Source organism: Pan troglodytes, chromosome 17 (assembly GCF_028858775.2).
Source record: "Pan troglodytes isolate AG18354 chromosome 17, NHGRI_mPanTro3-v2.0_pri, whole genome shotgun sequence".
In the NCBI taxonomy this organism is placed as follows: domain Eukaryota; kingdom Metazoa; phylum Chordata; class Mammalia; order Primates; family Hominidae; genus Pan; species Pan troglodytes.
In genome coordinates this window covers 21,219,077-21,235,355 of record NC_072415.2, presented here as the reverse complement: position 1 = coordinate 21,235,355, position 16,279 = coordinate 21,219,077, and the positions used below count along the sequence as shown (strand labels likewise).

The 16,279-nt window shown below is 42.0% G+C and overlaps 1 pseudogene; it reads right to left on the bottom strand.

Moving 5' to 3' along the window:
- Window positions 1-13,768: 13,768 nt before the first annotated feature.
- Window positions 13,769-15,090, bottom strand: LOC107969395 (keratin, type I cytoskeletal 18-like; annotated as a pseudogene).
- Window positions 15,091-16,279: the final 1,189 nt, after the last annotated feature.

Genomic DNA, 16,279 nt, shown 5'->3' with positions numbered 1-16,279 from the left:
CTAAAATACATAATACATAAACTACATAATATAAAATTTACCTTTTTAGCCATTTCTAAGTGCACAGTTGAATGGCATTATGTACATTGACACTGTTGTGCAACCATCACCACCATCCACCTCCAGAACTTTCCATGTTTCTAAATTGAAACTCTGCACCCATTAAACAATAACTGCCATCCCCACTGCCCCTAGCCCCTGACAACCACCTTCCTACTCTCTGTCTCCGTGAATTTGATTACTCATATACCTCGTATAAGTGGAATCACAAAATATTTGTCCTTTTGATGTCTGGCTTATTTCACTTAGCGTAATGTCTTCCATGTCCATCCACATTGTAGCATGTGTCGGAATTCCCTCCTTTTGAAGGCTGAATAATATTCCTCTGTATACGAATCCACCACATTGAGTTTATCCATGCATCCATCAAAGGACACCTGAGTCATCTCCACCTTTTGCTACTGTGAATAATGCTGTGGAAAAATAAATGGAATGCTTCCATCACTATCTTATTGCCAGTGGGAGCTAATTGCTCCCTTTTCCCTTTTCTTAAAGACGTGATTATAGTATGTCTTTTTTCCTTTCTTCTCCTTGATATTGGATGTGATCTTGTTGGCTGATGTACTAATGTCTCTAAGGTGCAGAACACTGAAACAGGATCTCAGCAGAGCTGGAGGAGCATGGGCCAGGACTGTGATCTGGCTTTGGGGACTATGGCTTCGCGACATGACTTTCACAGGCAGCTGCTGAGTCTAACTTGGGGTTATGTTTTTTGAGAGAGTGAGGGGTGCATAGGAGTTTAGGTCAGTTGTGTTAGGGGCATTTCTAAACAGCTGGAGAAAGGGGTGTGTATGTAAAATATAGAAGGCTGTTTCTCAAGGTCTTTCTCCAGGGTCCATGTCTGAATGATTTTGTATAAACTGGACCAATTAGTGTCCGTTTCTTTTGTAATTTTAAACTTGGAATGAAGAGACCCAGTGTGCAATGAAGAATGAACCTTACTCAAAGAGAAGACTGGCCTTTGACCTCAGCTACTGGGAGGTGGTTTCTAGGCTGCTGGAATGTCCTGCCTTTGTCTGGCTGGAGGTTTTCACCACCAGACAGTCTAACAATGTGATTTATGATGGGGGATGTGGGCTACATAGGATGTATTCTGTCTCCAGAAGGGACTGGAGACTAAAGTTACCAGACTGATCTCCAGGAGGGGGTAGAGACTACAGGCCAGCCATGTGGTCAGTATGCTATGCTATGGAGCACCAATGGAAACAGCAGGCACCCAGGCTCTGGCGAGCTTCCCTGGTTAGCCACACTCCATGTGCATTATTCCATCATGGCTGGGAGGAGCTCACCGTGCTCATAACAACACAGAGAGGATGGTCAGAAGCTCCACGGGTGGACCCTTTCTGGACTCTGCCCCACGATTCTCTGCCCTTGGCAGATCTTAATCCATTTCCTTTCTCTGTAAGAAATCATACCATGAGTATAACAGCTTTTGGTGAGCACTGTGAGTCCTTCCAGCTAGTGAATTATCAAAACTGAGGGTGGTTTTGGGAACACCCCCCCAAACTTTCAACTGGTGTCAGAGTAAGGACAGTCTCTTGTGGGGACTGTCCTCTCTAATTGCAGTGGTTAAGCGTGCACCCTGCTTCTGGAAGTCAATGTTGCTGAGTCTCACAGAGGGCAACTGCCTATGGAGAAGCCCACGAAGCCTGCTGCTGGGGTGCTCAGAGCTGCCCTCACGTCTCCACTTTCTGCTTCTCTCTTCCTATGATTCTGTACTTATCCAGAGCTTCCCAATAAATTATATATTTTCTTAAGCTGTCCCAAATTGGGTTCTGTTATCTGCAATTAAAATATTCTTAACTGCTCTGGATACATAAAGGGACAGAAATGATATGTAAAGGGACAGCACCAAGCATTTATCCTGCCTCCCTAATGAACTGTATTTCAGAGTGAACAGTTGATGGGAGAAGTGCTTCTTTTTAAAATAAAATTATTTATGATTTTTAATAACAGAGACGGGGTCTCAATATGTTGCTCAGGTTAGTCTTAAACCCTGGGATAAAGCAATCCTCCAGCCTCAGCCTCCCAAAGTACTGGGATTACAGGCGTGAGACACCACACCTGGCCAAAGAAGTTCTTCTTTATAGAAGAATCAAAGTTAATCATTGCAGGGGATGTGAGGCAGATAGAATTTGAAAATTACCATGTTACCTCTGCTAATGAAGTAATAGATAGAGGCAATGATGAAGCCTGTCTTCTAAAGCCGGTAGGTGAACAGGCAGTGGGGAACAGGTCAGGCTAACAATGATGAACCACTAATTGTCAGACAGACAAGAAGGCACTTCCTCATGAGATGCAATAGGAACTACAAGCACCATCTTTGAAGTATTTTTGTCCCCAACCAAAATGAACCTGAATAGAGTACCAACAAACCTCCAAATCCAACTATCCATTTCCAGGAAATACGAAGAGCATATTAAACAACCTACAAGAATATAATCAACCAAATCCAGATTGGGAGAAATTCTACAGAAAAATTGTCCAGATGTCTTCAACAAATGGCAGGTATAAAAAGGAGAGGAAAGGAAAATTGTTAAAGACTACAGGAGTCTTGAGACCATTCATCAGCTGCATTGTCTGCACCCAGTTTGAGTCCTGATTTGAACAAACTGATTAATAAAAAACATTTATAAGACAATCAGGGATATTTACACATTGGCTCTATATTCAATATTATTAAATAACCTTTTTAAAAAGAGAAGACTATGCATGGTGGTTAGGTTTTTTTTTAAAAAAAGAATTCTTATTTCTTAGAGATACATACCAAAGTATTTCTGATGAAATGCTATGTTTTCTGGCCAGGGACAGTGGCTCATGCCTATAATCCCAGCACTTTGGAAGGCTGAGGCAGGCAGATCACTTGAGGTCAGGAGTTCGAGACCAGCCTGGCCAACATGGAGAAACCCTGTCTCAACTAAAAATACAAAATTAGCCAGTGTGGTGCTGCATGTTTGTAATCCTAGCTACTTGGGAGGCTGAGGCAGGAGAATAGCTTGAACCCAGGAGGCGGAGGTTGCAGTGAGCCGATATTGCACCACCGCACTCCAGCCTGGGCAACAGAGTGAGACGCTGTCTCAAGAAAAAAAAAAAAGAAAGAAATGCTATGTTTTCTGGAGTGACTGAAATATTTGAATTGAAGGGGAGGGATGTGTTTGATGGGTGGTATAGATAAAATAAGATTGGTCAAATATTGATGTAATTGTTAAAGCTGAGTGACAAGAAGTCATCATTCTCTTCCACATGCAAAATCTACTTTTGTGTATGTTTGAACATTTTCACAATAAAAAATAGTATTGGGAAGAAAAGGTATATATCTCACCCTATTCTGGGATAAGTAGGCCTTAATTGTAAAAACTGAAACCAGAAAAGGAAGAAACCATGGGAGAATTGTTTTTGCAATTTCTTTTTGTTTTTTTTTGTTTTTTTTTTTGAGACGGAGTTTCACTCTTGTCGCCCAGGCTGGAGTGCAGTGGCACGATCTCAGCTCACCACAACCTCCGCCTCCTGGATTCAAGTGATTCTCCTGCCTCAGCCTCCCGAGTAGCTGGGATTACAGGCACCTGCATTATGTCTGGCTAACTTTTGTATTTTTAGTAGAGACGGGGTTTCACCATTGTTGCCCAGGCTGGTCTTGAACTCTTGACCTCAGGTGATCCACCCGTCTCAGCCTCCCAAAGTGCTGGTGAGAGGTGAAGCCAGCTGGGCTTCCTGGGTCAAGTGGGGACTTGGAGAACATTTCTGTCTTACAAGAGGTTTGTAAAACGCACCAATCAGCACTCTGTAGCTAGCTAGAGGTTTGTAAAACGCACCAATCAGTGCTCTGTGAAAACACACCAGTCAGTGCTCTGTAGCTAGCTAGAGGTTTGTAAAATGGACCAATCAGCACTCTGTAAAATGGACCAATCAGCACTCTGTAAAATGGACCCTCAGCAGGACATGGGCAGGGACAAATAAGGGAATAAAAGCTGGCCACCCCAGCCAGCCCCGGCAACTCCCTCAGGTCCCATTCCATGCTGTGGAAGTTTTGTTCTTTTGCTCTTCTCAGTAAATCTTGCTGCTGTTCACTCTTTGGGTCCATGCCACCTTTAAGAGCTGTAACACTCACCGCGAAGGTCCACGGCTTCATTCTCGAAGGCAGCGAGACCACGAACCCACTGGAAGGATCCAACTCCACACACACTGGGATTACAGCAATAAGCCACTATGCCTGGCCTGTTTTTGTAATTTCAAACTATGTCAGGGTTCTCTCAGAATGACTGACTTTGTATTAGTCTTCTAATGTAACTGTCTTCCACTGGTTAATATTTTATTAATACTTCACTGCTATCATACATGACAGGTGTCAGTTTATTTTTCTGTGTTTTTGTCAGGTTTTTATGTTAGTGTTAGGGTATCTTTTAATGAAATGAATTGTTTCATTTTCCATTTTTTCCCTTTTTTAGGGGAGAGTTCTCTTATTAGTCAGGGTTCTCCAGAGAAACGGAACCAATAGAATACATAGAGCCCAAGAATTGGGTCTTGAGATTATGGAGGTCCTAAAATCCCCTGATCTACCATCTGCAGGCAGAGAACCAGGAAGACCTGTGCTGTATTTCAGGGGAGGCAGTCATGTAAGTTCCAGTTCAACTCTGAAGGCTCAAGAACCATGAGTGCAGATGGCTGAAGGCAGCAGGAGATGGAGGTCCCAGCTCAAACAGGAAGCAAATCCACCTTCCTTCCTCTGCCCTTCTTGTTATATTCAGGCCTTCAATGGATTGGACAATGCCCCCTCATGCTGGGGAGGGCCAACTGCTCTACTCAGTGTAGTTCACATGGTACCCTCCTCCAGAACACTCTCACAGACATCCAGAAGTCATGTTTCACCAGCTATCCAGGCAACATTCAGCACAGTCAGACTGATGCAGAAAATTATCCAGCACATCCTCCACCGACTTGTTCATTTTTGTTTCTAGCAGTGTTGTTGTTGAGGTTTTTTTTACCCCCTTTTTCTCGTTTACTATGATGATAAACTGTTGAGTTTTTACTCAATATGCTTCAATCTTCTCTTCAAGCTAGTTCCTGTGTCCTTTGGCATTAACCTTGCAGTCTCAGAGATTTCTTGCTTTCTGATATAAGAGATTCAGGGTTGGGCACAGTGGCTCACACCTGTAATTCCAGCACTTTGGGTGGCTGAGGTAGGAGGATTGCTTCAGCCCAGGAATTTGAGACCAGCCTAGACAAGATGGCAAGACCCCGTCTCTACAAAAAATTTAAAAATTAGCTGGGTGCAGTGGCATGTACCTGTAGTCCTAGCTACTTGGGAGGCTGAGGCTCAAGGGGATCACTTGAGCCCAGAAATTGGAGGTGGCAGTGAGCTATGATCATTCCACTGCACTCCAGGCTGGGTGACAAAGTGAGACTCCCATTTCTTTCTTTACTTTTTCTTTTTTTTTTTTTTTCAGACAGAGTCTCGCTCTGTCGCCCGGGCTGGAGTGCAGTGGCAGGATCTCGGCTCACTGCAACCTCCACCTCCTGGGTTCAAGCAATTCTCCTGCCTCAGCCTCCCGAGTAGCTGGGATTACAGGCGTGTGCCACCACACCCAGCTGATTTTTGTATTTTTAGTAGGGATGGAGTTTCACCCTGTTGATCAGGCTGGTCTCAAACTACTGACCTCAGGTGATCCACCCACCTCGGCCTCCCGAAGTGCTGGGATTACAGACATGAGCCACTGCGCCTGGCTGAGACCCCCATTTTTAAAAAAAGAAAAAAAAAGACATTCAATATTTCTTTATGCCTCTAGTCCCAGCACTTTGAGAACAGTCTGGACAACATAATGAAACTCCGTCTCCACAAAAAATATAAAAATTAAACAGGTGTGGTGGCATAAGCATGTAGTTCCAGCTACTCGGGAGGCTGAGTGGGGAGGATAGCTTGAGCCTGGAAGGTAGAGGCTGTAGTGAGCCAAGATCGTTCCACTGCAATCCAGCCTGAGTGAAAGAGTGAGACAGTGTCTCACAATAAAAATACACACATAAATAAAAAAGTATTTCTCCAAGAAGCCCTGGTTCCTTTCCATGGAAAATGGTGTTTAGAGACCACAAAATGAATGCTAGATATACTTACTGCTACTGTATTGTCATGGCTTCTAGGCCTCTCAAGCTTTCAGAGCTGGGAAAAGCCTATTAATTTTTTTTTCAAAAGGGATATACATCATGAGTTCATACTTACTTACTTTTATTTTTCTTTTTGAGATGGAATTTCACTCTTGTCACCCAGGCTGGAGTGCAATGGCACAATATCGGCTCACTGCAAACTCCGCCTCTTGGTTTCAAGTGATTCTCCTGCCTCAGCCTCCTGAGTGGCTGGAAATACAGGCGCCCACCACCATGCCCAGCTAATTTTTTTTGTATTTTTAGTAGAGACGGAGTCTTGCTATGTTGCCAAGGGTTGGTTTCAGACTCCTGGCCTCAAGTGATCCTCCTGCCTTGGTCTCCCACAGTGCTGGGATTGCAAGCGTGAGCCACCACACCCAACCCATACTTTTCAATTCAAATTAAATATTTCATGGTTTTTATTTTGTAATTTTATATTTATATCTTTTCCCTCTTACATCATATAGCTTGGTTCCTAATAAAATTAACTTAATTATTTCATATGTAGGGATAAAGATAAATAGATTACATGTGCATGTGTGTGTGTGAGCACACATGAATGTATATAATGGTGGCTTAATAATGTGTCAATTTGGTTAAACAGAACTACATTTTCCAGAATTCCCTTCCTGGTAGACGTTTGGTTAGAGTTGGACACAGGGAAATTTGTGAGATTTGAAAGGCAGCAGTCAAGAAGTAGCAGTGCTCACCCTCTGAATGTTGGGCTAGGCTAGGCCCTGTTGGAACTCATGGCATGTGCAGGCCTGCCGGCTCCTCTGTTGTGCAGACAGAGTCCGGAGGCAGAATCCTCCAGGCCCCATGTGATCTCTTCCTGCAGCTTCTCCAAGTTCTGGGCCAGGTGTGAAGACAGGAGAGGTAGCAGTGGAGTGAGGCAAGGGAATTTCTGCTTGGCCCCATTTCACATGCATTTTTCCTTCCTGACCACGGCCTTATGACTTCAGGCTCAGTGTCAGGCGTAAAGAGCCAAACGGAGGCTGTCTAGCCAGCTCCCACAACTGTGTAATGTCAAATCCCTTTAGGAATCCTTCATGCTCTATTATTTCTAGCGATTCTGCTTCTCTGATTGCATCCTGGCTAGTATTTATGTATATACATCATACATACAATGTGTATATCTTTCTGTGTGTATGAAATAATTTTAAAATATCAATACTAACATTACTACTAATATCCACATAATTTAAGATTTCCTTGTGATTCTTTTTTGTCTCCAACACAATATATTTAGATAAAACATCTTTTCTCCCTGATCTGAAATGTTGCTTATGTCTTATACTAAATTTCTATATTTATTTTGGTCTAGTCTGGACATGATGTTCCAGATGATCTTCTTTTTATTCATTTTTTTTTTTTAAAGGCAGCATCTCACTCTGTTGCCCAGGTTGGAGTGTGGTAGCACAGTCATGGTTCGCTGCAGCCTTGAACTCCTGGACTCAAGTGATACTCCCTCCTTAGCCTCCCAAGTAGCTGGGACTACAGGTGCATGCCACCATGCTTGGCTGATTTTTGTATTCAAGTGTCAGTACCACACAATTTTAATCACTGTAGCTTTAAAATATATTAAAATATCTGATAGGGCCACTCTCCTCTTATACCATTTTTTTTAGATTTTGTCTGACCTTTATTGTTTGTTTGTCCTTCCTATGAAATTTAGAATTCATCAGTTTACTTTTAAAAATCCTGTTGATAGTTTTATTGGTAACATCAGTTTTGATCACTTATATTTTCTTAGAAAATTATCTATTCCACACACAGTAAATGTTTTTTTCACCAAAATCTCACTTATTAACTTACTGTTTAACAACAAATGTATGTTGACTCTCCTCTTGTTTTCTTGGTAACATTTGTACACAAATTGTCTATTTTCTTCAGCGAACCAGCTCTTGGATTTGTCTATCAAATGTGTTGTTTTATGTTTTCTAATTTATCCATTTTTTGCTCTTGACTTTATTATTTTTTCCCTTTGTTCCTTTTAGGAAAAAATAAATTAGAAGAAAAAAATCATTGAATATAAGAAATACCTGTTTTCAATGTAAATGAAGGTTTTGTTTTTCATTTATTCACTGAATAATTTTTAAAGCCTCCATGTTCTGAATTTGGTACTAGCCAGTAAGAAAATAAAAATATCCTTTATATAGGGAAATAGAAATCATTCCAGCATATAAATGCTATCAGAGTCTCAGGAATGCTTTTCTGGAACATTCCAAAGCTGAATTGGCAGGCTCTGGCTTTTCTCTGGCTCGCATCCTCACCACCTGGATGGTTTCCCTAGTTATGATCTCCCTACCCATAATGGAACAAGAGTTCTTAGAACTGGGGTCGGCTGGGCACAGTGGCTCACGCCTGTAATCCCAGCACTTTGGGAGGCTGAGGCAGGGGGATCATGAGGTCAAGAGATGGAGACCATCCTGGCCAACATGGTGAAACCTGGTCTCTACTAAAAATACAAAAATCAGCCAGGTGTGGTGGCACACACCTGTAGTTCCAGCTACTCGGGAGGCTGAGGCAGGAGAATCGCTTGAACCCGGGAGGCGAAGTTTGCAGTGAGCTGAGATGGCGCCGCTGCACTTCAGCCTGGTGACAGAGTGAGACTCTGTCTCAAAAAAAAAAAAAAAAAAAAAAAAGAGCTGGGGTTAATCATTCACCTGCATTGACCTGAGATGCCTTAGTCATGGTTAGTTCTCCCACACTTGTTCTTCAGAAACCTCTGAAACCACACCCTTGTGAGGTAAGAGGCCTTCCAGTCAACAAGTCATGCAGTTCTCTAGCTACCAGGGAAACCTGATTAGATACTAATAACAGGAACCTCTCGGCCAGATGGCATCCACTCACCTCTGTGCAGGGGTCAGGCATTTTAGTGTGCACTTCCTCAAACAGTCTAACCATTTCTCTTATGTGTTGTGCATGGTGTCAACCAGAACGAAAACTTCCCACTCTACAAGTGTATAAGGCAGTAAAAGATGCTGCTTTCACCTATGAGTTTCTGTAGCACACATGCTTCCTCTTCATGGCTTGATACCAGCACGGTGGATCCCACAAGGGCGTTTTAGCTTAGAGTCACTGCCCTCTAATGTTAGAGGTTAGAAGTCACCCAGAGGCTGGTCCAACCTCTTTGCAAAGAGCAGATTGCTCAAGGACACAGGCATCTGGGAGAAGAGGGTGGTTACACACCCTTATTCCCAACACTTGCCATTCCCATCATGCCCCATATTCCTCATCTGTCAAAACAGGAAGCAATAGCGTTATTGAATACTATTAGTGTGAGTACTAAAGAAGAAAATATATAATGTGCTTAGTGCAGTCACTATACAAAATTTAGGAAGTGTAGGCTTAAAAAATATTTTATTAAAAATGAGGTTTCACTGTGTTGCTCAGGTTGCACTAGAATTTCTGGGCTCAAGGGATCCTCCCACCTCAGCCTCCCACGTAGCCGGGACTCCAGGCACACCACCATGCCCTGCAGTGTAGGCTTACATTTTAAAAAACGTTTCATCTGGAATCTTCAACACTTCAATAGTCATGGTGTCCCTGTGTTCCTAGAACCAGATGGTAAAGAAAATAGAACAGTCTTGGGTTGCAAAAATTTAGGTATTTATCTCAGAAAACCAATGAGCTGGCTACATTTTTTTCTGCCTAAAAAATGTTCAGAGGTAGCAATCTGGCTGTAATCAGAGATGTATTTCATAGCAAACTCCGAGTTTTTACTTGGATATCATGTTAACTTGCATAGCATCTAAAACAGCACAGATTTTTATTCAATTTGCATAATATTGAGAAAAAGGTCAACTTTCCATACAAAAAATATCATTTTTGTGGATTACCGCTGGGAGGTGCTATGAAGGTAACAGGGTAGTTAAAGCCCTCTCTGGAATTCTTTTCTTCCACTACTGAACATCTTTGTGGTTTCTCTTAAAACAATTCAAAGCAGCAAACGTTTTTAACCAAAGCTTTAAATAAATTAAGCCCTGGGCCATTTTACAACGTATTTTCTATTCTCCCGCCTTCCAACATGAGTTTAACAAGAAAATTTCAGTATTGAGTTCATAGGGTTTTTACCCTGATGTATCCTCTGGTGACCTTTCAGTATTCATCTGACATTAAGCAATTGAAAGTCCTTGTCTGAACCAAGGATCAGTGGACTTTTTGGCACCAGGAGTTTTCCTCTTCAAAAATAATAGATGGGGCCACGGTCTATTGAAAATACATGGGGAAAAATGAAGTCCCCCTAAAAATGAGAATGTTAGATGCTAAAAAGAGATACAAAAACCTATCCAGATATGATAGGAAATAGTACTGGCTAAGGAGGACTTGAAATAGCTTTTGACTACCGTCTTCTGCTCCTTAAACTGGTTACCCAGTGTGGCTCACCCCGATGTCGTTTGAATATCCTCTTTTTCCACATAGATGAGACTCCAAAAGAATGCGCAGTGAATGGACAATGCCTGTGCCTCTGCTTATGTTGAGACAATGACCAATGTTGGTTGCCTGTATTTGGAGCACAGTGAGGAGTGGGCAGTGGATTTGGCAGACGTAGCACAATTTGTTTATCCCTTCACCTGTTGAATTTGGGTTGTTTCCCATTCGGGGCAATTAGAAATAGAGTGCTCTGAGCATGTGCATTTGTTTCTCTTGATAAATACCTAGGAGTGTAGTGTCTGTCTCATATGGCAGGTGAATGTTTAAGATTTTAAGAAAATGCCAAACTCTTTTCCAAAAGGGTTGTAACATTTTACATTCCCACCAGCAGTGTATGAGGATCCCAGTTGCTCTATATCTTCACCAGTACTTGGAATGATCTGTCGTTTTTGTTTTGTTTTGTTTTGTTTTTGAGACAGAGTTTCCGCTCTTGTTGCTCAGACTGGCGTGTGATGGTGCAATCTCAGCTCACCGCAACCTCCGCCTCCCAGGATCAAGCAATTCTCCTGCTTCAGCCTCCCGAGTAGCCGGGATTACAGGCATGTGCTACCACGCCCAGCTAATTTTGTATTTTTAGTAGAAATGGGGTTTCTCCATGTTGGTCAGGTTGGTCTCGAACTCCCGACCTCAGGTGATCCACCCATCTCAGCCTCCCAAAGGGCTGGGATTACAGGCGTGAGCCACCGTGCCAAGTCAGAATGATCAGTCTTAACTTTAGTCATTCTAATAGGTGGGTAGTGGAAGCTTACTGGGGTTTTAATTTGCATTACTTTAATGTGTAGTGATGTTGAATATCTTTTCTATTGAATATTTGTTTGCTATTGATATCTTCTTTAGTGAATCTTTGTTCAGATCTTTTGTCCATTTTTAAATGTTTTTTCCTGAGTTTTGAAGGTTTTTATACATTCTACATACAAGCTATTTGTCAGATATGACTTGCAAATATTTTCTCTGAGTCTGTAGCTTGGCTTTTCATTCACTTAACGCTGTCTTTTGAAGAGCAGAAACTTTAAATGTTAATAAAGTCTAATTTATCAGTTTTTTTTAATAGGTCACGCTTTTGGTGTTATATCTCAAAATCCTTTGATTAACCCAAGATCAGATAGATTTTCTTCTATTGTTTTTCTAGAAGTTTAATACTTTTAGGTTTTGCATTTACATCTGATTCACTTTGAGTAATGTTTTGATTATGGTGTCAGGTATGGAACAAAATTCTTTTTTTCCCATATGGATATCCAGTTGTTTCTTAGGGGGAAAGAATTTAGTCTTTCACTATTAAGTATGATGTTAGTTGTTGGTTTTTGAAGATGCCCTTTATCTGGTTGAGGACATTTCCTTCTATTCCTAGTTTGCCAAGAGTTTTTAACAAGAGTGGCCATGATATATTACTACTTGAAAGTGGACTGTGATGGGTTAAATATGTCAAGTTGGTTGATTGTGTTTTTCAAGTCTTCTATACACTTACTTTCTGTTTACTTGTTCTCCCAATTATGGAGAGAGGGTTGTAGAAATCTCTAACTATAATTGTAGATTTGTGAATTTCTCCCTGCAATTTTTAAAATATTTTTTGAGACAGGGTCTCCCTCTGTCGCCCAGACTGCAGTGCAGTAGTGCAATCTTGGCTTACTGCAACCTCCACCTCCCAGGCTCAAGAGATTCTCCTGCCTCAGCCTCCTGAGTAGCTGGGATTACAGGTGCGCACCACTACTGCCTGGCTAATTTTTGTATTTTTAGTAGAGACAGGGTTTCACCATGTTGGCTAGGCTAGTCTTGAACTCCTGACCTCAAGTGATCCACCTGCCTCGGCCTTCCAAAGTGCTGGGATTACAGGCCTGAGCCACTGTGCCCGGCCCTCCCTGCAATTATATCAGTTTTCATTTCATATGTCTTTAAGCTCTGTTACTGTGTGCCTAAACATTTAGCATTATTCTGTTCTTTTTATGAATTGATGCTTTTATCATTATGAAATGATCTTCTTTTTCCCTGGTAATATTTTATCTGAAATCTGCTTTATCTGGTACTAATATAGCCACTCCATCTTTCTTTTGATTTTCATGGTGTATCTTTCTCCATTATTTTGCTTTTAACTCCTTGTGTTTATATACATAAAGTACTGTCTCTTATAGGCAGCATACAGTTGAATCTTATTGATTTTTTATTTTTTGAGACAGAGTCTTGCTCTGTCCCCCAGGCTGGAGTGCAGTAGCACCATCTTGGCTTACTGCAGCCTCTGCCTCCTGGGTTCAAATGATTCTCCTGCCTCACCCTCCCCAGAAGCTGGAATTATAGGCATGTGCCACCACGCCCAGCTAATTTTTGAATTTTTGGTAGAGATGCGGTTTTGCCATGTTGGCCAGGCTGGTCTTGGACTCCCAACCTCAGGTGATCTGCCCACTTCGGCCTCTCAAAATGCTGGGATTACAGGCGTAAGCCACCATGAAGGGCCTTGAATCTTATTTTTTAATCCAATCTGAAAATCTTTGCCTTTGATTTAGGGTGTTTAGACCATTTACATTTAAAGTAATTGCTGAAATGATTTTATTAATGCTGTCATCTTGCCCTGTTTGGTATTTGACCCATGTTTCTTTATTCCTTTTTTCTTCTCTTCTGTCTTCCTTTGGTTTAGCTGAATACTTTTTATGATTCTGTTTTACCTTCTTTGTTGGCTTATTAGCTATAACTCTTTGTTGTGGTATTTAAGTGATAAACTCTAAATTTTATTTATTTATTTATTTATTGAGACAGGGTCTTACTCTGCCACCCAGGCTGGAGTGCAGTGGTGCTATCTGGGCTCACTGCAACCTCTGTCTCCCAGGCTCAAGCTATTCTCATGCCTCAGCCTCTTGAGTAGTTGGGATTACAGGCACCTACCACCATGCCCGGCTAATTTTTGTATTTTTAGTAAACATGAGGTTTCACCTTGTTGGCCAGGCTCAAACTCCTGACCTGAAGTGATCCACCTGCCTTAGCCTCCCAAAGTACTGGAATTACAGGCGTGAGTCACTGTGCCTGGCCAACTCTAAATTTTAGGGTTTATGGTATACATCTTTAACTTATCGCTATCTACCTTTAAGTAATATTATGCTATTCATGCATAGTATTACAAAAGTATACTTCCATTTCTTCCTTCTTAGGCTTTTTTTTTTTTTAACTCTGGACTTTTTATTGGCCTCCTGCTCCCCAAAGGGTACCCTGCTGCTGCTGGCTTAATGCCTCAGAACTTTGGTGTCATTGGTCTCAGACACCACTTTGCCATCCACTATCCGGCGGTTGGTGGTCTTTTGGATAGTTTGCATGGAGTTGCTGTTGTCCAGGGCATCACCAAGACTGAAGTCCTTACCATCTTCCAGCAGGCAGCGGTAGGTGGTGATCTCAGCCTCTAGCTTGCCCTTGATGTTCAGCAGGGCCTCTTACTCCTGGGCCTGGCGCTGTCCCTCTGCCCAGGTCTGTGCCAGCTCTGACTCCAGGTGCAGCAAGATCCCGTTGAGCTGTTTCATCTGTAGGGTGTAACAGGCCTCCACCTCCCTCAGGCTGTTCTCCAAGCTGGCCTTCAGATTTCTCATGGAGTCCAGGTCAATCTCCAAGGACTGGACTGTACGTCTCAGCTCCGTGAGTGTCGTGTCGTCTCAGAAGCTCCAACCTTGGCAGATGGCGTTGTGACTACTGTGGTGCTCTCCTCAATCGGCTGAGACCAGTACTTGTCCAGCTCCTTTCGGTTCTTCCGAGCTTGTCATATTGAGCCCAGATGTCTGCCATGATCTTGGCAAAGTCCTGAGATTTGAGGGCATCTACCTCCACGGTCAATCCAGATCTGGCAGTCTGGGCTTGTAGGCCTTTTACTTCCTCTTCACGGTTCTTCTTCATGAAGAGCAGCTCCTCCTTGAGAGCCTCGATCTCTGTCTCCAGCTGCAGCCAAGTGACATTGGTATCATTGATGACCTTGCGGAGCCCATGGATGTCACTCTTCACAGACTGGTGCATGGCCAGTTCTGTCTCATACTTGACTCTAAAGTCATCAACAGCAAGACGGGCATTGTCAATCTGCAGCACGATGCAGGCATTGTCCACGGTATTTGTGAAGATCTGAGCCCTCAGGTCCTCGATAGTCTTGAAGTAACGGCTCCAGTCTCTTGACCTGGGGTCCCTTCTCCAAGTGCTCCCCGATTTTGCTCTCCAGCCTCCGGTTCTTGGTCTCCAGGCTCCTCACTCCGTCCAGGTAGGAGGCCAGACAGTCGTTCAGGCTTTGCAAGTTCTCCTTCTCGTTCTGGATGCCTCCCATTCCTGCCAGGCCCCCGGCCATTCCCGCAGCCAGGCCCCCGGACCCCATGACGCCCCAGAAGCTGGAGGAGTGGGACATAGAGATCCAGGAACCAGAGCCCCCGGCACCTGCATAGACGCTGGTCGTGCCTGGACGGAGCCCAGAGACCAGTAGTTGGTGGAGCGAGTGGTGAAGCTCATGCTGTTCCGGGAGGAGGGGCGAGAGGACAGGACTCGGGCTTTGCCGACGACCCCTTCTTAGTTTTAATGCTGCTATTGTCAAACATTTTGTTTTTATATATGTTATATTTTCTACAATGCATTTTTAAATAGTCATTTATCTTTAAAATATATTTAAATAATAATAACATATTATAAATTTACTCATTTAATGAACCATACATGGTGCTCTTTATTCCTTTGTGTAGATCTGAATTTCTGCCTGTTATCAGGTTTTTTTTTTTTTTAAGTCAAAAGAACTTTTTATTATGGAAAATTTCAGAGTAGATAAAAGTAGAGAGAACAGTATTGTGAACCATGCATCTATTACCTACTTCCAGTGATTACCAACACTTTTGTACTTTTTATATTTTCTGGCATGTGTATGTTTTATATATTAAAATAAATAGAAAAAAATATGAAAATAAAATACCATGTGCCTAAGCCATACTGCAGAACTATGGAGATAAGTCCTTGGGGTCTGAGCCCAGGAATCAGCATTTTAACAAACTTCTGCTCCAGTTGATATAATCTTACTTTTGCCTAAAGACTTTCTTTAATATTTCTTGTGTTGCATATGTGCTAGTGAAGCTGTCTTTCAGCTTTTGTGTGTCTGAAAAGTCTTTATTTCATCCTTATTTTAAAAAGATAACTATCACTGTGTATAGAATTTTACGTTAATACATTTTTAACTTCAATTTGTTAAACATGTTACTCAACGTTTTTCTGGCTTGCATTGTTTATCACAAATAATCTGCTGTTCTTATCTTTGTTGCTTTTTGTAGATATGCCTTTTTTTTCCCTCTGGCTGTTTTTACCTTTTGCTCTTTATCTCTGGTTCTGATCAATTTTATTATGATGTGCATTGATGGAGAAACCCAAGGTCACAAAGGTTTAGTCCTTTATATTTTCTTCTAAGAGTTTTATAATTTTAATTCTTACATTTCAGTCTATGATATATTTTGAGTACGTTTTTCTGTATTATGTGAAAAAAGGTCTAATTTCATCCTTTTGCATATGGATATGCAATTGTCTCAGCACCATTTGTTGAAAAGACTATTCTTTCACCCTTGTGGAAAATCAGTTGACTGTAAATAAGGGTTTATTTTTTGACTTTGAATTCTAATCCACTTATATATATATGTGTGTGTGTCTATCCCTATGCCAATGC